Source organism: Lynx canadensis, chromosome D1 (genome assembly GCF_007474595.2).
Source record: "Lynx canadensis isolate LIC74 chromosome D1, mLynCan4.pri.v2, whole genome shotgun sequence".
NCBI classification, from domain to species: Eukaryota; Metazoa; Chordata; class Mammalia; order Carnivora; family Felidae; genus Lynx; species Lynx canadensis.
This window is the reverse complement of record NC_044312.2, coordinates 87,702,534-87,724,231: the sequence shown is the minus strand read 5'-3', so window position 1 is coordinate 87,724,231 and position 21,698 is coordinate 87,702,534.

Below are 21,698 nucleotides of genomic sequence, written 5' to 3'. Positions count from 1 at the left end.
CTTGCCATACACCTTTTAATGTTAAAAAATGAAAAAGTACAGGGGCACCTGGGTGGCTCAGTCGGTTAAGCGTCCGACTCACGGTTTGTGAGTTCAAGCCCCACGTGGGGCTCTGTGCTGACAGCTCAGAGGCTGGAGCCTGCTTCAGATTCTGTGTCTCCCTCTCTCTCTGCTCCTCCCCTGTTCATGCTCGCTCTCTCTCTCTCTCTGTCTCTCTCTCAAAAATAAACATTTAAAAAAATTTTTTTAATGAAAAGTACAAATATAATGCAATTATATCCCATCTTAACCCTCTCTTGACCCACTTCCTCTCTTACTCTGCTTTCCTTGACAGACAAAACTTCAAAAGAGCTGTCTTTTTGGGGAGGGGGCCAAGATGGCATAACAGCATGGAAGTTTTGTTTTTGGGTTTTGTTTTGTTTTGTTTTCTTTGCATCTCTCCTCCCTGAAATGCACCCAGATCAACACCAAACCATCCTGCACACCTAGAAAACTGATTTGAGGATTAACACAACAATCTACACAACCTGAACCACAGATCTCAGCAGGTCTGTGGCGTGGAGAGGTGAACTTGGGGAGAGAGAAGCCACAGAGGGCAGGGAGCTGTTAAGAGTTGTCTTTCTTACAATCTCTGATTTATCCTCTTCCTTTCTCTCTTGAACCCACTGCAGTAAGACCTTCACCCCCTCTGCTCTGAGGGCACCAAACACGTCCACATCTCCAAATACCAACATTCATTGCTAGTCCTCACCTAACCTTTCTCAGTCTCTTTTGCTGGTCCCTCTTCTCCCGTACTCCCAAATGCTGCAGTTTTCCAGGCCTCATTGCTCAGGTCACTCCTCTTCTCTATACTTACTCTCTAGGTTTCTCATCCAATCCCATGCTAATGGCTTCCAAATTTATATCTGCCATTTTAGAAGAACACCTAGCATTCACTGAGCATTTACTATGTATACCAAGTACTGTTTTAAATGCTTCAGATGTATTAACTCATTCGATCCTCATTAACTCACTGAGGTTAGAGCTATTATCCCCATTTTACAGATCAGAGAACTGAGGCCCAGAGAGGCAAGGTCCCATGAAGGAATGAGCACTGCACCTGCACCCAATTGGCACACAGGATCGGTAATTAAGAAGGTCGGGAAGTCAAGTCTGAACTTTACCATCCTGCCTGGAGCCCCTGAGGGCAGAAGAGGATAGAGGGTGCCAGCGCTCACTGCTCTAAAGAAACTTCTTTCCCACATCCATCTTCCATATCCAAGACAGAAGTTACGGCCTGGGAGCAAGGGCTCCATGGAGATGGAGGTTAGGAGAGAAAGTCTGAGGGAGGACACCGGGGGCAACAGCCTTTCCTTTTACAGGACAAAGAGAGGGAGCCCTGATTCCTCAGGAATTTTAAAGCAAAAGCACTTGGGTGGAATGGGTGGAGACAGGCTGGAAACACACTGCTGGGCCCCCAGAACACAAAGATTCTGAACAACTGCCACAGCATTTTCCTGAAACAAATCTATTTACCCATTTTTCAGCCTGGGTAAATGTCTGCCTTAGCCTTGCCTAGAAAACAAGGAACAGCAATGCCTTGACTGTAGCAAACTAGCACTTTTAATAGGCTCTTAATGTCATAGGTCTGGCTTCTCAAGCAACTCGGCATCAGACACATTTGGCAGTGAGCAGCAGCACCAAACTGCAGCAGGTACCGCTCCTGTTGTTGGAAGGTACCCCAACCGAGTTGTTGGAAATCAAAGGTCCCAGAAAAGCGCCATCCATTCTCCCGCCTCCCTCCAAACACTGCTTCCTGACATAAACCCCTTGGGATGCCTGGAGTTAGTCCCAGCACTCACCCACCGTGCAGTGAAGCTGCCTCAACTGGAATCCAGAGAACAAATGAAGGCAGATAAGAGGCAGGACAGGGAGCCAGTGTTCAAGTCTTCCACTGAGAGAGAGACAAGTCATGGCACTGAATCAGTGGCAAACCCACAGGAACCCACGGAGCCCAGTGGTAGACTCTGGATCCACAGGTGATCTGGACCACGGGAAATTAGTCATCAAGGGTGACAGCAGAAAGGGCACCCAAAAAGCACAAAGGAAACAAGTCACTCCAATGAGAGAGGGAAAGACAGAGGGCTTTGGGGAACATCAATTTTAATGATTTTTACCATCATTTTAATCAAAGCACCTTTCCTAACTATCCCCATGATCAGCACACTAAAAGAGAAAAGAAAAAGGACATCAGGGCTGAAATGAAAAGATATGGATCAAAAGTTCTCTAAGTCAGGCTCTGGCAGTCTGAAAGAAGAGCCAAGTAAAGCCACAGAGGTTCAGAAGGGTCAATGTACAAAGGTCGGAAGGGAGAAGAGAAATTCAAAACCTATCAGAGGAAATCATGTGACATCAGGCTGAACGAGAACAATACCTAAAATCCAAATTTCACATCTTACAGATGGTTGAACGGTTTTTGCTATATGCACTCAAATGAACAACATCCAGGAATTCACATCTCATAAACAGTTTACAAAACTACCAAAGATCTGATTTATTTTAAACAAAAACTCAAAGTGTGTTTCTGATCCAAGGAATACTAGGGTATTTGCATGTGTCTAACTCAGGACTTACCTTTTAACCATTATACCAAATACATATCACTGAAAACTGCTAGAAGCATAAAATCTGGGGGCTAAAATTCTTCAAAGGCTTTTCTTGGGTCTCAGGCACACATCCAAAGATTACCAAACTTTGTCACCACTATAATCATAACACAAAAATTCCTGGACAGTATCTTGCAAACATAGATGCTTCATGTCAGGGACCCTTTAAGTGAATCAAAAGGGGAGTGGGGGGCTTTGAATTAAGCAGCTGAAGACAAGCAATATTTTAAACCTGAAACTCTCTTATCTAAATCCTTCAAAATCCTTCATAATTAGGAAATTTAATCTAATTTGGAGGAAGGAGTATGCTGAGAAAAAAGCAGTCTTCATTAGTCCTTGCTAAAAAGGACATAACTACAGGACCACATTAGCTGAAGTGAGAGCTATATTCCTTGATAAATTAAATGTACCAAGAGCACAGAATTTCATCGCAAACAAAAGCTTGACCTTTCCAAGTGCCATAGTAATCATTCTTATTTCACAGACAATTCCTGACTGCACAGTAAGTTTGGAAGCACATTAGCAGAATAATCCCCCCCCCCGCAAAGAGTTACAAAAGATTTCTCGAAATCGTCCAAGGAATTACAGAGATCTATTTCTTGGGGGTTCTTGGGAGTCTAAGAGACAAGCGTGATTATTTTTAACTATCCTCCTGCAAACAGTGGGTAATATACTTGATCAGTGCCTGGATCCCTTTGCAAGATGCAAGCAATTATTTTAGGTACCTCTATCCCAAAAGAAAACGGGTCTCCTGTCAACATGTAGGGGGAAACGCTATTGGGAAGCCGACACGGGAATTGCCTAAAACTCTCTGGCCATTTCATGCAGTTAAAACAAAGTGGACACCCAACAACAGGGAGCCCAAAATACAGTGGATGTCTCCACCCTGAAATGTGTCCTACTAAAACACATCCCTTTTAAGGTGTCTTAACACACCATGTCTTTATCTAAATGAAGCGTGCCTGTGGGACCACTAGGAAGGATCTGCAACTTGTCCAGAAAGAAGATGCGAATGCACCTCTTTTTACTTCCCCGCCCAACGGTGCCTTCCCCGGAGACAGATTTCTGACAGTTCTCCCGCTGATGCAGCAGCAAAGGGCGGAGAAAATCCTAGCGCCGGTGCTGCAAAGACCTCTCCATCCACCACCACCCCGTCAGGTGCCGGCCCGGACGGGCGGCCCGGCTCCTCCAGAAACCTCCATAGGGGCAAAGCAGTCGTCAAGTGCTTACCCGGGTCGGCCAGGCAGTGCTCGGGGAGGGCCGCCAGCAGCAGGAGTCCCAGCAGCAGCGGCGGCAGCGGCGGCGGCGGCGACGGCGGCGGCGGCGCATCCTGGGACGCGGCGGCCCGGAGCCCGGGCGCCGGCCCGGAGCCCCTCACGCCCCGGCCGCCGGCGGCTCCCCCGCCCGCCCGGCCCCTGCGCCTCCGCGCCGCCTGCCCAGCTTCCCTGCGGCCCTGGGGCTTCGCCTCCTGCCGAGCCATGGGGACGCTTCACACATCCAGGCCGCTGCCTCGCTCCGCACCGCGCCGGGGAGCCCAGCCTTCGGCGCCCCGGTCCTCACCGGGCATCTCCGGCCATGGCCCGGGCGCCGGAGGGCGGGGGCGCCGGGAGGCGCGACTTGCTCGCTCGTCCTGCCGCGCCCGGGGCGGGCTCCGCGGAGCCGCGGCTTCACCCGCTCAGGGCCCGGGGCCTCATGGAGCCGCGGCGGGAGCCGGCCGGGGTTCCCACGGTGCCTGTCGCCCCGCGCCGGCGCGCCCGGGTTGCGAGGGTGGGACGGGCGCCGCCCGGGGCCCCCACCCCCGGGGTCGGCTCCCGCGGGATGAGGGGGCGAGGCTGCGAGGAGCGGGCACTGGCGGCCGCGGGGCGCGCTCGGGACCCTCCCTCCCGCCGCCGGCTGCTGCCTCTCCGCCCCGCTCCCCGCGCTGGCTCCGGCTTGGGTTCCAGCTCCGGCCCCGGCTCCCGGGCCGAGAGTGTTACTGCAGCTCAGAGCGGCGCCTCATTGACAAAGAAAGCACGTAGCTACCGGAGCGGGCGAGGGAGGCGAGGCAGGCGCGCGCGCGCATCCCCGCGCGGAGCCACCGCGCGCCCCCCGCTCCCGCGCACCCCGCTGGCCCGGGCCCGAAGAGGGACCCCTCGCGGCCGTTCCCGCGCGCCGAGGTCCAGACGTGGGTGTGGAGGCGGCGGAGGACTTCCTTCTCTTCTCCCTCCTTTCCCTGCCAGTCTCCCGTCTAGAGGAGGGGAGATCGCCAGGAGGGGTCGTCTGGCCCCAAAAAGAGGGTAGGTGGTCATGGTCAACGTACTGAAGAGGCCAGTAAGCTCCTCAGCCTGTATTTGGAAAGCCCTTTGCAGATAGGTGGGCGCGCTTTGTGCTGTTTGTTCACTAGTTCTCTGAGGGGGCGGCAGACACCTGCATGCCCCGTTTACCCCCGAGGACCTGAAGCGACCATGGCCTAGTTGCAATAACACGCTGGACTAAAACATAGCATAAATATTTATTGCAGCCATACTACGTGCAAAGCAGTGCACATAGCGGAACGTCTTCCCATAAAAGCCTTCCTGCAGTCACTATAGCCAGCGGAACAAAAGGCGTCCGAGTCAGCTGAATTGGCCTCCTTGCTTTTCCCCTTCTCGAGCTAGATGACCTTAAGCAAATTACCTCGTTCATCGGTCCTTCATACGTCCCTCAGCCAATAAATATTTATTCAGAGGCCACTGCCTGCCAGCTACTGTGTTAGGCGCTGGGGATGTAAGTGGTGAGCAAAAAACACACGTCCCTGACCTCATGAAGCTCAAACTCTATGCATTCGACAATACTTACTGACTGCCTGTTAAGTGTCAGGCACTGTTCTAGACACTGAGGGCAACAGCCACAAACAAAATCTCCGCCCTCCTATGACATTCTAGTGAAAGTAACTGTCAATAAGCAAGTAAGTGATAGATGCTATGGAGAAAAATCAGTATAAAAGAATGAAAAACAGGGGCGCCTGGGTGGCTCAGTCTGATAATCCGACTTCAGCTCAGGTCATGATCTCACGGTTCACGGATGGTGGGTTCAAGCCCCAGGACCAGCTCTGCACTGACAGCTCAGAACCTGGAGTCTGCGCCGGATTCTGTGTCTCTCTCTCTCTCTCTCTGCCTCTCCCCCTGCTTGTGCTCTCACCCTCTCTGTCTCTCAAAAATAAACTTTAAAAAAAAAAAAGAATGAAAAACAGGAAGGGAGTATTGCAGTGTTAAATAGGGTGAAGGAAGGCCTCACTGAGAAAGTGATATTTAAGCAAAGAGTGAAGGTGGTGAGGGAATAAGCCTCACAGGGAGAACATTCCAGATAAAAGGACAGCAAGAGCCAAAACACAGAAGCAGAGCGTGCCTGGTGTGCTCAAAGCACAGCAAGCCAGCTAGTGGGTGTGGAAAAGTGTTATATCTCACTTATTGTGCATCAGTAGGATAGAAATAACACCATATTTCATCTAAGACACATTTTCCCACATACTAACTTCTCAGAAGTCAGATGTGTTTCATACTGCATCTAAGGTTTGCTGAAACACAGTAATACCTTCTTCGGGTCATTATTACTTAAGATAGCTGTTCATTTAAGTGAGTTCTGCTGTTCTTAAGAAACTTGCAGTCTGGTTGACCCAAGAAAACAACTCAGAGAACAAGTTGGAGACACTAATGAGGAAGCCAGTCCATGGCCATGATTCAAGCAACATCACAAGGCAGGGGAAATAATGGTCCCAGCAGCAAGTGGTGACACCAGGGAGAGGTGGCAGGGCATTGCTGGCCTGAGGTAGAAAAGATCCAGAAGGGGAGAGGCTGTGAGGCAAGAGACAAGATCAAACCACAGCTGGGCTCTCTATGAGCATTCAGAGAGAGACAGGAGGATTTGGGGGGCAAATTCCATGGGGTCGAGAGATAGCAAATGTGTATCTCAAAAGCATATCCTCTACTGGGATTTTCCCTTCAATTATTACTTGCCAGCCTTAGACAAGATATAAATCACTTTTCCGTGATATTGTTAGACGGGTTTGGTTGAATTTCTCTGCCAGATGAGGCTGGTGTCCAGAGCAGAAAGGATCCTTGCCCTGAGGAAGCCTGTAGTCTACTGAGGGGCAGAGGTCACTTTAGGGAGCCTTCATTCTAGGGAACCTTCACTTTAGGGAGATGTGGAGAGTATCCGGTGGCAGAGGCATGCGCAGCTTGCCCATCATCACGGGAATGTGGGTGAGGGATGGCTATTTATGCCTGGATCAGGAGGGAAGGTGAAAGAAGGCAACATTTACAGTTTTGCCAGGCCCGGCAAATGGCAAGGTGGAAAGGTGGGAACACGTGTACAACGTTTTCAGAGGAAGAGTGAAGTATCTGGTGAGGGCCGCCCAGAGGGCACTTGGGGAGACCCGGCGTTAAGGCAGGAGATCCACACTGGCACAGATGTGGAGAGGTTGAGTTCATACCCTATCCTCATCCAGCAGGAACAACTGTGGGTAAGTTTTCTGCTGGTGCAGGAAGCTTGATGAGATCCCAGTCCTCGACTGATGATCAGTCGGTGCACAGACTCTGAAACTTGACTGCTTAGATATTTAAATTCAAGTTCTGCCATATACTAGCTGTATAACTTTGGACAAATCACACTTGTCTATAACACTGGAAATGATGAGAACCTACCTCACTGGGTTGTTTTAAGGATTGAATTGATACATATCAAGCATTTAAAAATATACTTGACACACAGCGTTCAGTCTTATATAATAATTGCATTCCTGCTGAACCATAATCCCTTTTGTTAACTTTAGTCTGTTAAAACTGAGGCTCTGGGATTTTCCCTATGTGTGATTATTGCTACATAGCATTAGAAGTCTGTTTCTTTTGGGGCACCTGGGTGACTTGGTCGGTTAATCCTCTGACCAGCTCAAGTCATGATCTCACAGTTTGTGAGTTCAAGCCCCACATTGGGCTCTGTGCTGACAGCTCAAAGCCTGGAGCCTGCTTCAGATTCTGTCTCCCTCTCTCTCTGCCACTCCTCCACTTGAACTCTCTCTCTCTCTCTCAAAAATAAACATTTAAAAAACTTTTTAGGAAAATAGACCATATTTCACTGCACCAATTGGTTTCAAGTTGCCCCACTATTCTGTGTACCAGTAAGAAGGAAAACAATGCTGCCAATTAAACAGTAACCAAGTTTAAAAAAAAAAAAAAAAAGTCTGTGTCTTTTTACAAAGGAAATTGTTAGGCCAGTGGCAAAGGTCAATCTCCAGGCAGTGGTTTCTAGCTCTCAACTGAAATTTCCAGACATTGCCTTACAGGGGAGATACCTGGGCCTCTGTTTCGTTCTTTTTGCAATAAGCAGATCTCCCTGCTCTAGCCCTAATCTCTATTACTGACAGTCCTTGCTTGTACAAAGCCCAAGTCTACACTGAAGTCTTTCTTTTGTGTGCCCAGGACTATGCTAAGGTCCTGTGGTTCCTACAGGGTGCAGTGCCCCTGCCCCACTGTTACTGTGCTTAGAGTCAAGGGAGGGAGACACACACTTATGCCACACGTGGCAAGTGCTGCCAGACATGGTGAAGAGTTCTGAGTGGAGCATTGCTGGCAAGGGGAAGTATGGGTCACCTGCCATGTTCAGGAACTAAAACGTGTCTTTACAAACCATGAGGGCCTAAAGTGCCATGGTATATATTTCAGACATCTCAGATTACTTTAAGGGCGGGGGGGGGGGGGGGAGAAATTTAAAATGCAATTCTAAACATGGTATCTGGTTTTCCCTGCTTTCGGCACCCTTGAGAAAACATAACAGGGTTATATGAAATGGAGCATTTACCAGCCTCCGCCTGCATCTCACTGTCTGGTCCTAGATGCTCATGGTGGGGGTCCCTGCAGACAAGAACTGCCCTGGAGGGCAAGGAGATGTGGTTGAATTAACAATGCTGAGGGCAGTAGGGAGCTGTGAGAATTTTCAAGCAGAGTGAGCGATCAGATGTGTGTTTGGGAAGATCACTCTCCACCTCACAGAATAGACTAGAAGAGGGATTCGAGAGGGGTGTGAGGAGGCCAACTAAAAGGCCATTGCAGAATGGTAGGTCATCTTGTTTCCCTTTCCCTCATCTCTCAACCTGCTTTTCTGAAAGAGGCTTTCACATCCCGCTCCAGGAGCCAGCACGACAGGCCCAGCAGGGCAGTGCCCGCACCCACGAGGGCCAGCTCTGAGCGGCCAGGTGGGTGAGGCTGATCTCAGACCTAGAGTAGCCTCGAAACTCAGTGCTTCATTTGCACCGGTCTCCTGTCGATGACAAGTCAATGTCCCAGGTTCTGGCTAATTATTCTCCATATCCTCCAGTGGGAGAATGCAGTTTTTAACCGTGAAGGGATAATTTGTCTTGTTAATATTTCTGGTGCTCCTGGGGCTCATCTAATTGCAGAGCGGGGATATGGTCCAGGCTCTGGCACTATGGGACTAGCTCATTTTTACCGCATCTCTTTGCCTTCAAGCTCCAGCTTCACTGTGTGAAGCCCTTTTCTCAGGCCCTGTAGGGTGGCAACTAGGACTGACCATTGAAAATCTCAGTGATTTACAACCTGGGTTCCAGTCCTCATCTACCACCTAATAACCGGTGACCCTTAGGGGAAAAAAAGTAAAAGTCAGTCTCCCTCCTTCAGAAAACTGGAGCTATCTACCCAAGATATCAAGGCTATCTACCCAAGATAAATAAAAACATATGCCCACACAAATACTTGAACATAAATATTTGTATCAGCATTATTCACAAGAGCCAAAATGTGGAAACAACCCGAATTTCCAACAGCTGGTCGGTGGATAAACAAAATGTGCAATACTGGCATAGTATTCAGCAATAAACAGGAACTAAGTTCGGCCACATGCTGAGACACAGATGAACCTGGAGAGTATTATGCTAAGTGAAAGAAGCCAGTCACAAAAGGCCACATATCATATGATTCCATTCATACAAAATGTCCAGAGAAGGCAAACTCAAAGAGACAGAAAGTGGAATCGTGGTTGCCCAGGGCTGGGGGAGTAAAAATGAGGACTGACAGGGGGCACAAGGTTTCTTTTTATGCTGATAAAAATGTTCTAAGTTAGACTGTGGTTATGGATATATAACTCTGTAAATATACTAAGCATCACTTAAATGAGTACTTAAAACTAGTGAGTTTTATGTTATGTACATCATCTCTCAATAAAGGTGTTAAAAAAAACTGAATCTGGCACCAAGTGCTCAATAAATCTTTGATGTTATTGTTATGTAAAGTGTTTTTCTTAAGCACGTAAGGGATATTTATATTTAAAATTTCAGTTTAGGGGCACCTGCGTGGGTCAGTCAGTTAAGCATCTGACTTCAGGTCAGGTCATTATCTTGCAGTTCCCGAGTTCGAGCCCCGCATCAGGCTCTATGCTGACAGTTCAGAGCCTGGAGTCTGCTTCGGATTCTGTGTCTTTCTCTCTCTCTCTCTCTCTCTCTCTCTCTCTCTCTCTCCCTCAAAAATAAAAACATTAAAATTTCATTTTAGATACCTATCACTTTTTGTAAAAAAGAAAACCCACAAAGACTCAACAAAATTAGACCACAAAATTTGCATTGCTCGTTGTAGTACTATTGGTAATAAAAGAACAAATGTTTGCGCCTCTTAATTGGAAGATCCTTCTCGTATTTGATTTGGAAAGATGAGCAAAGTGTGCTTCCTTCGCTTTACTTCTTCCCCTTCTGGTTTTGAAAGGCAGTTTCGCCAAGCTTAACACAAGAATATCTGACTGTTTAGCAGAGAGCTATTGTCACAATCTCTGGACGGTTTCCAGGGATGTGTTATTACTGAGTTTCATCTTTCCAGAATGGGCAAAACACTGTCCAGTCTTTGTTATGATTTTATAATAAATGTGTTCTTTTTTAAAAAAAAATTTGGACATGATATGAATAAAGGTATGTAGGTATATATCATATAGATGACCTCTATTTTGGAAAATGTTGCCCTGCTCTACCCCACTTTTAGGAGGTGTGCATGGATGCAATACATGGAAATGGGACTTTCTGGCACTGCTGGTCACAGGACTTTGTTGCCCTTGCACTAAAGGGCCAGATTTTCAGGAGCCAAGGATATCCACACCAAGTAAATAGGACAGGACGTAGAGGAGTGAGCGGAGACAATTCACTCTGGCTCTTGGAGCAGCAGCGTTTCATAGGAAGAGAAAAAAAGGATCAATTCTGTATTTTCTGACCATATAAAAGCTTCTTTTTGTAATAAAGTAAAAAAGCTGTCCTCAAAAAAAAAAAATTAAAAAATAAAGATCTATCGTTTTTGAAAGGTCTGTAAGAAACGTAATATAAACAACGCACGCTATCATAGATTTAGCCCACTAGCAATAAATGTCGACCCTCCCAACCAATCAATGCCCCTTTTTGTTTGAAAAAAACAACTTTATTCTATTATGAAGTCCGATCAAATGCATCTTTAGACCAGATGAAACCATCATTCCTTTAGAGGCAACATGCACCATGATAAAAGTGTCTTCCATTCTTAAGTACCTGTTATATGCCTGAGAGTAGACTTTTTTTTTTTTGTATATTAACCCAGTCCGATCTATCATTTCTTCACAATGTCCGATTGAAGCCATTTTAATCTTTACTGTTTCAATTATCATAAACCTTTATTAAGCATCTACTATGTGCCCAACGCTGTGCTCACTGGGGCTATGGAGATGAGTAAGACAAAACCCATGTCCTCAAGGGCCTCAGGATGCAGCCATCCAGAGCTAAAACTATAAAACAATTACCTATGCCATGGGTGAAAATTACATAAGGAAGGAGAGATTAAATCTCTTTCTGAGTCTGGGGACGCTGACAGTGGAGGTAACACTTGAGGTTTGACAGAACAAGCAGATTAGATGGGGCGAGAGAGGGCATTTGAGCCATGCAAAAGTGTGGAATTACAAATCAAAGGTACCTTCCGATATGGTAGCCAATATGGCTGTTTAGTATGAGGAGAAAAGCGATGAGAGATTCTATTGGTGAGTCAGACCACAGACATATAGAGAATTTAACATCCTCCTGGGAGATTTGGACCGTATCCTGAAAGTGATAGTCAAGATTTTAAAGCAGGCAAGCGTCCATGGGCAATTCCAGGATTTCCACGTGGGGAGCTTTCGGAAAACTGATCAAAGACTTGTCTTGAAACCGAATTTGTTAGGTAGAACTCTACTTTCATTTAGATTATGTGTTTACTTGTCCCAAGCATCCCCTCGTCACCTCCACTGCTACAATCTTAATTGGAATTGAATTCGGGTAAGACCATATGGCAAGTAATAAGAAGGTTGGTTGGAGTTGGGAGTGGGGGTGGATGGGAGGCAAGGAAGTCAGGCCAGAGCATTAGTTTAGACAAGTTCCTAAGCTGAACCAAGATAGCACAGTGGGGCTGGTGAGGAGGAGACAGGAATGACGTTGAAGTGGGTCTGACAGAGGTGACGTGATAGGAGGAGGAAGAATTGAGGACAACTTTCAGTTTGGGGCTTGGGGTGAATGAGGATGCCATTCTTCAAGATCTGGGAATAGAGAAAAGTTTGAGGGATAAGGCAAACAAAAGCTAGAAAGGGCATCTGGGTAGAGATACCTACGAGGCCCAAGCTTCACAAATTGTAACAGGTAGGTGGATTTGTAGTCCTCGTCAAAATGAAGATTCTGATGAAATCTGAGGTCACCTGAGTCTGCTTTTCTAAAAAGCTCCTAAATGGGGCGCCTGGGTGGCTCAGTCGGTTGGGCGTCCGACTTTGGCTCGGGTCATGATCTCACGGTCTGTGAGTTCAAGCCCCGCGTAGGGCTCTGGGCTGACGGCTCCGAGCCTGGAGCCTGCTTCAGATTCTGTGTCTCCTTCTCTCTCTGCCTCTCCCCTGCTCGCATCCCTCCTCTCTCTCTCTCTCTCTCTCTCTCTATCTCTCTCAAAAATAAGTAAATACACTAATTATTAAAAATTGAATTGCATGGGGCGCCTGGGTGGCGCAGTCGGTTAAGCGTCCGACTTCAGCCAGGTCACGATATCGCGGTCCGTGAGTTCGAGCCCCGCGTCAGGCTCTGGGCTGATGGCTCGGAGCCTGGAGCATGTTTCCGATTCTGTGTCTCCCTCTCTCTCTGCCCCTCCCCCGTTCATGCTCTGTCTCTCTCTGTCCCAAAAATAAATAAAAAATGTTGAAAAAAAAATTTTTTTTAAATTGAATTGCATATAGCTACAATTAAACTGTATTAAAAACAAAGGTAATAAATACAAGTAGCCCTTACTTTACGTGATTCCAATATGCATGAATTTCAGTTACTACAGTTTAAATAACACCAGTGTGCCACCAACATGATTCTGATTTTAGTAACCACAGTATATTTGCTATGAGTGACTGCATAGCATTTGCACTTGGCTGTTGGCTCTCCAGTGCATAAATCAACATGTAAATAATGGATGTGTTTCATGATCAGTGACCGGTCACATCATGTCTTTCAAAGACTGTTGGTGATTGATCACTGCTCATCTGTTAATCAGTTCACGCAGCCAACAAAGCATGTAGTTGTGTTATCTACTTGTCTTCTCGTGACTAACCCATGTGGCATTTTACAAACATGGATAGTGAAGAAAGGGAACTTCCCAACAAAGATGTTAGTGCAGCAAAGAAATGAAAATTGATAATGCTGGAAGTCAAATTTGAATCAAAGGTGAAGGGACTCGGAAGAAATGGCTGGTTGTGGGAATACAGACAGGCTGTTGTTTGAAAGACTGTACAGATAAAGCCAGAGGCACTTAGTGAAGGCAAACTCATTGACATAAATGAGCAAAGTGTTCATGACAAAAAGGACGAAGAGATCAGAGAAGAGATATTGGGGGAAAAAATTCACATTAGAAGAATTTTCAGGGATATGTCTTCACGACACTCAGAGCACAAAGGATGACATGTGAAAAGCTGATCCACAGTTAGAAAGGAGCAGGACAATTCACCACAGTGTAGAAAAGATGCATCATAAGTTATACAATGAGAAGAATACAAGCACCATTAAGCCTTAATTCTCAATGTTTCTAATGTCTTAAATTAGTGTGCCATATAAATATTAACCTTACTATTTTTTCATTTCCCCATATACATTTATAACCAATAGTACAAAAGTTTACTTTTATACTATTGAAGCAATTATTGAAGAAAATATTGAAGGTCACAGAACAATTCTAGATTTTCCCATTGATTATTAAGACCACTTAACATGGTTTCAGCTTTCATTGTCATTTTTACGGTCCCACACTACTGTCCAAAGTGAGGACTGCTTGTTTGCAAAGCTTACCACTTCCTAATTATTTTAATACATTTTATTATTAAAATAATGCTCTTGAAGTTATTTCTGTCTGTCACATCTATATGGTGGAAATACTACATAATGGCACACAAACCTACCCAACTTTATGTTCAGTGACATCATGTAAGTAGCCTGAAATTGTCTATGATGGGACCATTTACACCATGGAAACTGGAAATACTACAAACCAGACTTTGGTTTATTGCTTTGATTTTCTAGACTTAAGTGATGGAGAAAATGTTAATGCAAGTTAAAAGTGTATCATGTCTGCAGCTGCCCGCTGTAAACGGCACAAAAAACTGAGAGGAGGCGTTTTCCAATATTTGAAAATTGTCATCAAATTAAGCAAAGAATTCACTCATGTCATTGGCAGCAAGTTCCAAGGTCTGTCTTTGCTGTTTCACTTAGTCTTAAATGTAACAGAAAATAACAATGAACATTTAGCTCAGAACTACCTTTGTTCATCAATATATAAGCAACTTCTTTGCCAAATGACACAGTAATCAAGTATTTATTCATAGCCTGATCTTCTCAAGTTGTGATTTAATTAGAACCATAGGTTGGCTATAGATACAAAAATCTGGCAAAAGTCAACGAATGCATCCTGTGAGAATTGATTAGCTATGTGGAATATTCATTCATAAAAGTATATTTTATTATCATTTGTGTGCTACATTCTTTATATTAATGAGGTTTATAACCAACTTACAAACTTAGGTGGGTACATATGCACGCAACACTCATTTCCTGCCTCCTGCCTCAGCTAGTTGTCATTCACCAGCACTGGGTTTAGAGAATGTGGTCAGGTAGAATTTCTACAATCTTTGGAGTCAAATGGGACCTTACATTTCAGCACTGTTTCTTTCTGTGTTATCTGAAGCAAATTATTAAGGCTCACTAAGCCTTTTCTTTCTTCCACAAAATAAAAAAGTCTAAAAATAATTTTGGCGCAGAAAGGGCTTATTGTGAGGAGGATGCCATTTCCCTCCCCTTCCAGTGGTCAAATTCTCTTAAATTTGATTTCCTTCGCTGGAGATGAAAAGATCCACACATTTTTGGGCTACATGGCAGGTCCAAATGGCAGCAGAGGAACGTATGGATGAACGCATGTCTTCCTTTGATTCCATGATAAACCAACTAGTTTGAGTAATTTAAGGATTCACTAGGACTTGGAATCCTCTCTTTTTCAAAATCTATCTATAAAAGTTAGAAACTTCTCACATTGTATTATCAATGTTCATAGGACAGAGCCAACACTGCCCCTATTTCTGCTTTGTTATTTTCATTATAGTTATAGGACCAAACTTGAGAGAAACATTAGGGAATGCTTTCTCCCCCTGCTGGCCATACCACAATATAGCAACTTTGTAATGAAGAGAATTACTCAACGTCAAAACAGAAAGGAAACTCAAAGAATATTCCAGCAGACTGGTTACACACAAACTCTGGCCTGCAGACCACTGGTATTTAAAATGAAAAAAATTTTTAACTTTTAATTAGTTGCCAGTATTTCATCAACATTCATCTGTTTTCTCAAAACAATAAAGTTGGTACTCATTGGGTCTGCCATCGTGCATGCATTTCCCACTCCCTGTGGACAGGGCTTGACTCTCCACTGTGCCACAGTCTCCTCTCTGTCTAATTCATATACTTAGGTCATCTGCCCAACCCTCGCTGTTTTAGTTTGCACCCCTCAACTCTCGCAATTTGCCAGTGAATAAACTGAAGCCCAAACTTGTTCAAATTCTTACCACCTAATTAGCACCAAGGCAGATGATAAAATTTGAGCCTCCTAAATTCTATTCAACAAATATTTGTTGATTTCATTCATTTATTTTGCAAATGTTTTAGTGCTTACTATGGCCAAGCACACACATCATAAGTACCAAAGATACAGAGTATACAAGATAAAAATGCGTTGAGTTTAGTTAGTGGGAAAAGCAGACAAGAAATCATAAGAAATATGATGACAAAAGCAAGCATAAGAGACTTTGGTGATGAGGCAGCACAATTCCTGCTCTCACTTTATCTCCTGGTTCAAGTCAAGTCAGCATGGTGAACACAATGCAAATATTACTAAGATTTACTAAATAATGCCCTCAAACCCTAGGGTCCACATTTATTCCACATTCATTGTCACAGGTGCTAACTATTGGGGAAACAGCTATAAACACAGCATTTATTAGATGAATTTTCTTTCACGCATGCCCTCTAAAATTGTCACTCATTCTTCTCCTCATTTATGCTGGCTTTGAATTACCATCTGCAATCAATGCACAAGGCCAGGAGGGAGTCACAATCAGGAATAGTCACAAGATAGCTAAAGGAGGTGGGCATCTCTCCTCAGAAAGAAGACTCAGATTTGAGCTTGAGTGATGGAGATACAGGATGAAAGCTAAACTACGAGTAGGAACTGATCTTGGTCAGCAACACCCATGGCACCATATATGAACAGCACTCCAAAAAAGAAAGGAATTACCTATGTGTAGGACATAAACATTATTCAGACTGGGTTGTTTGAAACCTGGGCTCTTTGAAGAAATGGCCAATTCCAGATCCAAGGCAGGAAAAATACAAGGTGAGCCCACCTTATTGGGCCAGAGAACAAGGAAACATGGAGACTGGTGCAGTGATGTCAAAGGGATTCAGCAAATTAATTTACTGAATAAAGCAAAATCCATGAATCCATAATGATGGGAGGGGGGCAGGGGGATGCAAACAAGCTAATGGAGAAAGCCAGAAAGCCTTTCTTTACAGAATGATGAATGATGCCAGGTAATGAATGTAGGAGGAATGACAGAATTGAAACCCCCAATGTAATAACTGATTCAGACAACAAACATCAATGGACGCTAAAGCCACTGAGTCACATGTTACTGATACTGCCATAGTACCAACCCACAGATAAAAATGGAGAGGTGTGCTACCAACCTCTTTATCCCAGTGCCATTATTGATAATGGACAACCTGAAATTACATGCTTCCTGACAAGATGCAATAAGGACACATCTCCTATAGTTCTTGCAAATGAACAAACATTAAAACTAATCAAGCCATTAGACTCAACTTGTACTTTATGAAAAATATAGAGAGAGGAGCCAGTTATCATGAAGAAACAGACAAATTCAGAATATAGGACATTCTAGGCTAAATTCTTCAAAGATGTCATTAAAAAAAGGTAACGGACTGTTCTGAATTAAAAGTAGTCAAAGACACATGTCATAACCAAATGCAATGGGTGAATCTCGATTGGTTTCTGGAGTTGGGGGGAGAGGGGAATAGCTATAAAAGACATTCTTGAAACAATTGTGCAAATCTGAATATGGAATAAAAATTAGATGCTATAAAATTGTTAATTTTGCTGGATGTCATAAAGCTTTGTGGTTAGTTGAAAATCTGTTTTTCTGCATTTCCCAAGTATACTATAATAATGTATTAATTATTCTTATGATGGAAAAATATGAAACAGTAACATTACAGATGCATGCTTAAGTTTTTAGGGGTCATGATTGTCCACAAAAGGTTCAATTTTAAAATTACATGTAAACAAGAGACTATAGATGCTGGAGAGGATGTGGAGAAACAGGAACTCTCTTACACTCTTGGTGGGAATGCAAACTGGTGCAGCCACTCTGGAAAACAGTGTGGAGGTTCCTCAAAAAATTAAAAATAGACCTACCCTCTGACCCAGCAGTAGCACTGCTAGGAATTTACCCAAGGGATACAGGAGTTCTGATGCATAGGGGCACTTGTACCCCAATGTTTATAGCAGCACTCTCAACAATAGCCAAATTATGGAAAGAGCCTAAATGTCCATCCACTGATGAATGGATAAAGAAATTGTGGTTTATATGAGTACTACGTAGCAATGAGAAGGAATGAAATATGGCCCTTTGTAGCAACGTGGATGGAACTGGAGAGTGTGATGCTAAGTGAAATAAGCCATACGGAGAAAGACAGATACCGTATGTGTTCACTCTTATGTGGATCCTGAGAAACTTAACAGGAACCCATGGGGGAAGGGAAGGAAAAAAAAAAAAAAAAGAGGTTAGAGTGGGAGAGAGTCAAAGCATAAGAGACTCTTAAAAACTGAGAACAAACTGAGGGCTGATGGGGGGTGGGAGGGAGGGGAGGGTGGGTGATGGGTATTGAGGAGGGCACCTGTTGGGATGAGTACTGGGTGTTGTATGGAAACCAATTTGACAATAAATTTCATATATTAAAAAAAATAATAATAAAGAAAAAAAAATAAAATTACATGTAAGTAGAGATGAAGCTAACATGGTAAATGTTAACAACTGATGAATCCAGGTTAAGGTTATATGTGTGTTCCTTGCACTACTATTCTTTTTTTTTTTCCTGTTTATATTTTCTTAAATTAAAAAACTTGCCGAAAATAGTATGAAACTTTGACGTGCTAAGAAAAAAAAAGTGAATTCTTTGGATTCTCCTTAGTCACTGAGGAAACAAGCAATGATTAGAACACAGTTGATCACCTCTAAATTTCATGTTTTGGCATTTGAAATATTTCTGAAACTGTAAAACATGCAAGGTGCTCATATTACAAGTTGAAGTAGAAAAATCTAAAATTGCTTACATTATTCTAACTATCTGAACACTTACATTTCAAAGAATTTTTAAAAATCTGCTTTTTCTGCATTTCCCAAGTATAATAATATATTAGTTATTCTTGTGATGGAAAATATGAAACATTAACGTCTTATTTTTTCTATTTCAAATGACCATACTTCTGGGGCGCCTGGGTGGCTCAGCCGGCTGAGTGTCCAACTTCAGCTCAGGTCATGATCTCGCAGTTCGTGGGTTCGAGCCCCACGTCAGGCTCTGTGCTCACAGCTCAGAGCCTGGAGCCTGCTGCAGATTGTGTGTCTCCCTTTCTCTCTGCTCCTCCTCTGCTCACGCTCTGTCTCTCTCTCAAAAATAAAGATAAAAAAAATCAAATGACCATCCTTCTAATTAGAGAAATACATAGTCTCAAGAGGATAAAATAATGCCATTAAAATAAAAAGTTGACACAAAAATTAACATGAAATGAATCACAGACCTGACAAAACTTAAAACCATAAACCTTCTGCCAGCAACAAAGAAGAAAAGTCTTTGCAACTTTAGGACAGGTAAAAACTTAAGACACAAAAGCACAAACCATAAAAGAATATACTGATAAATGGGACTTTATCAAAATTCAAAACCTTTGCTCTTGCAAACATCCTGTGAAGAAAATGAAAGGACAAGTCACAACCTGGGAGAAAACATTTGTAATACAAATGTCTTGACAAAGGACTGGTATCTATTATCTCTCATCTGAACTATTTCAACAGCCTCCTCTCTGGTCTTCCAGCTTCCGCTCTGCACGGCTACCTGCTTAAAGTCCCCCCCAAGGCATCTCATAATGCAGGACATTAAATCTAGATTCCTTCGTTTGGCAAAGGCCTCCATGCCCACCCTCTAGTTCAATCTTCTAGCTTCTGTTCACAACTGCACACTTACTCTCTAGCCTCACGGGCATGTTTTGGTTTGCCCATGTTAAAAGCTCATTTCTGGGGCGCCTGGGTGGCACAGTCGGTTAAGCGTCCGACTTCAGCCAGGTCACGATCTCGCGGTCCGTGAGTTCGAGCCCCGCGTCAGGCTCTGGGCTGATGGCTCAGAGCCTGGAGCCTGTTTCCGATTCTGTGTCTCCCTCTCTCTCTGCCCCTCCCCCGTTCATGCTCTGTCTCTCGCTGTCCCAAAAATAAATAAACGTTGAAAAAAAAAAATTAAAAGCTCATTTCTGATTGAGGACCTTTGCACTTGCTGCTGCCTCCACCAGATACCCCTTCCCTGCATAGCTGACTAGCATCCTCCTTGTCACAACCCAAATGCCATTTTCTCACTGAGGCATTCCGACATCCCCCCCTCTAGTCACAGTATACTCTGTTTTCTTTATCCCACTTACCCGATTGGAACTTTTAAATCTTTCCCTCCCACAAAAGGGACGAGAGAGAGAGAAGCTTCTGTCTTGTCCACTGATACATGCCTAGTACATACTACTTGAAACATGGTAGATGCTTCATAAATATTGTTGAATGACTCTTATCTACTACATGTGAGGCACTGTGCTAAGCACTGACAATGTTTTACTCATATTGCTCAAAGACCTTTCTTCATCTCTTCAGAAAACATTTTTTTTTAAATATCTTTTGATCCATTTTAAATGGCTGAGTACTTTTAGTACAGGTATCCCCCATTTTTTAAATGTTTGCATTACACCACTGCATCTTTCAGGCTAACCAAAAGAAACGTGAAGAGGATTTCAATTTTCACAAAGAGGCAAAAAGCAAAAACGGCATTCAGCACGGTTTGTGTTGCGGTGAACGGTTCGTTATAGAGGGCAGGCAGTGCGTCCCCAGCAGTGAGAGTGGCCCCACCAAGCTCCTTCCTGCGGAACTACACTCAGCACATCTCAGCATCAAGTAGCCATAGCTTTGGACTCGGTCTGGAAACATTCATGCTTTAGCTCTACTTACTTCGTCTATGTGTGTCCTGGGGTATCAGAAAAAAACCTAAAGAGGTTGGTTTTTGGATCTGGGAAAGCTCAGATCTTTTTCCATAAAAATTAATGGCAATTGCTTCTTTACACCATTTTGGCTTATGAAATGCTCTACTTTCAGTGGGGAAACTTGTGTTCTCAAGAAGCCCATAACTCTACTTTCACATAAATTGCAAACTCTGGATCTCATCTCTTTGTAGGATGAGTGCTTTGGGCTAAATGGAAATCTTTACATTACTTTGAACAACTCACACCCCCAAGAATGACTAAAATGAAAGAAAAAATATATATAATGTGTGAGGGCACGAAGTAACTGGAACTCTCATATTACTGCTATTGAATGTAAATTGAACTTAACCACTTTGGAATATTGTTTGCAGTATCTGATAATGTGGAACATATGTACACCCTATGACTCAGCGCCAAACCCACATATATACCCAAAGGAAATGCATACATGTGTTTTCCAAAAGATATGAACAAAAACATCATCAAATTGCTATATAAGCACACAAAAGAATACTATACAGCAATGGGAATAAAGGAGCCACTGCTATCCACGATATGGATGTATCTGACTCTTGGTTTCGGGTCAGGTCATGATCTCTCAGTCCGTGAGTTTGAGCCCTGCGTCAGGCTCCACAAGGTCAGCTTGGGATTCTCTCTCTCTCCCTCTCTCTTTGCCCCTCCCCTGCTTGCTTTTTCTCTCAAAATAAACACACTTCAAAAAAAGAAAAAAAATTTTTTTAAATGTCAAGACAAAAAAAAAAACCAGACACCAAAATGCATATATGTTATATGTCAATTAAAGATTTGTTGAAAGATTGAGAATATGAGTTCTCAGTGTGCTCTGGTAGAATGCTCCCCACAAACCTCTCCTACTGATGCTCCCCCAAAATTTAATCCTTACAGTATAAGACAGTATTTGAGGACATAATGTAAAGTGGCCTACAACAACTACATTCTTTTGAAGTCTCATGTTGTACATCTTAGAAATCCATGTGAATTCCCTATTCTTCACCCAGACATATTTTTAATTTTTTTTTTAATGTTTATTTATTTTTGAGACAGAGACAGACAGAGCATGAACGGGGGAGGGTCAGAGAAAGAGGGAGACACAGAATCGGAAACAGGCTCCAGGCTCTGAGCTGTCAGCACAGAGCCCGACGCGGGGCTCGAACCC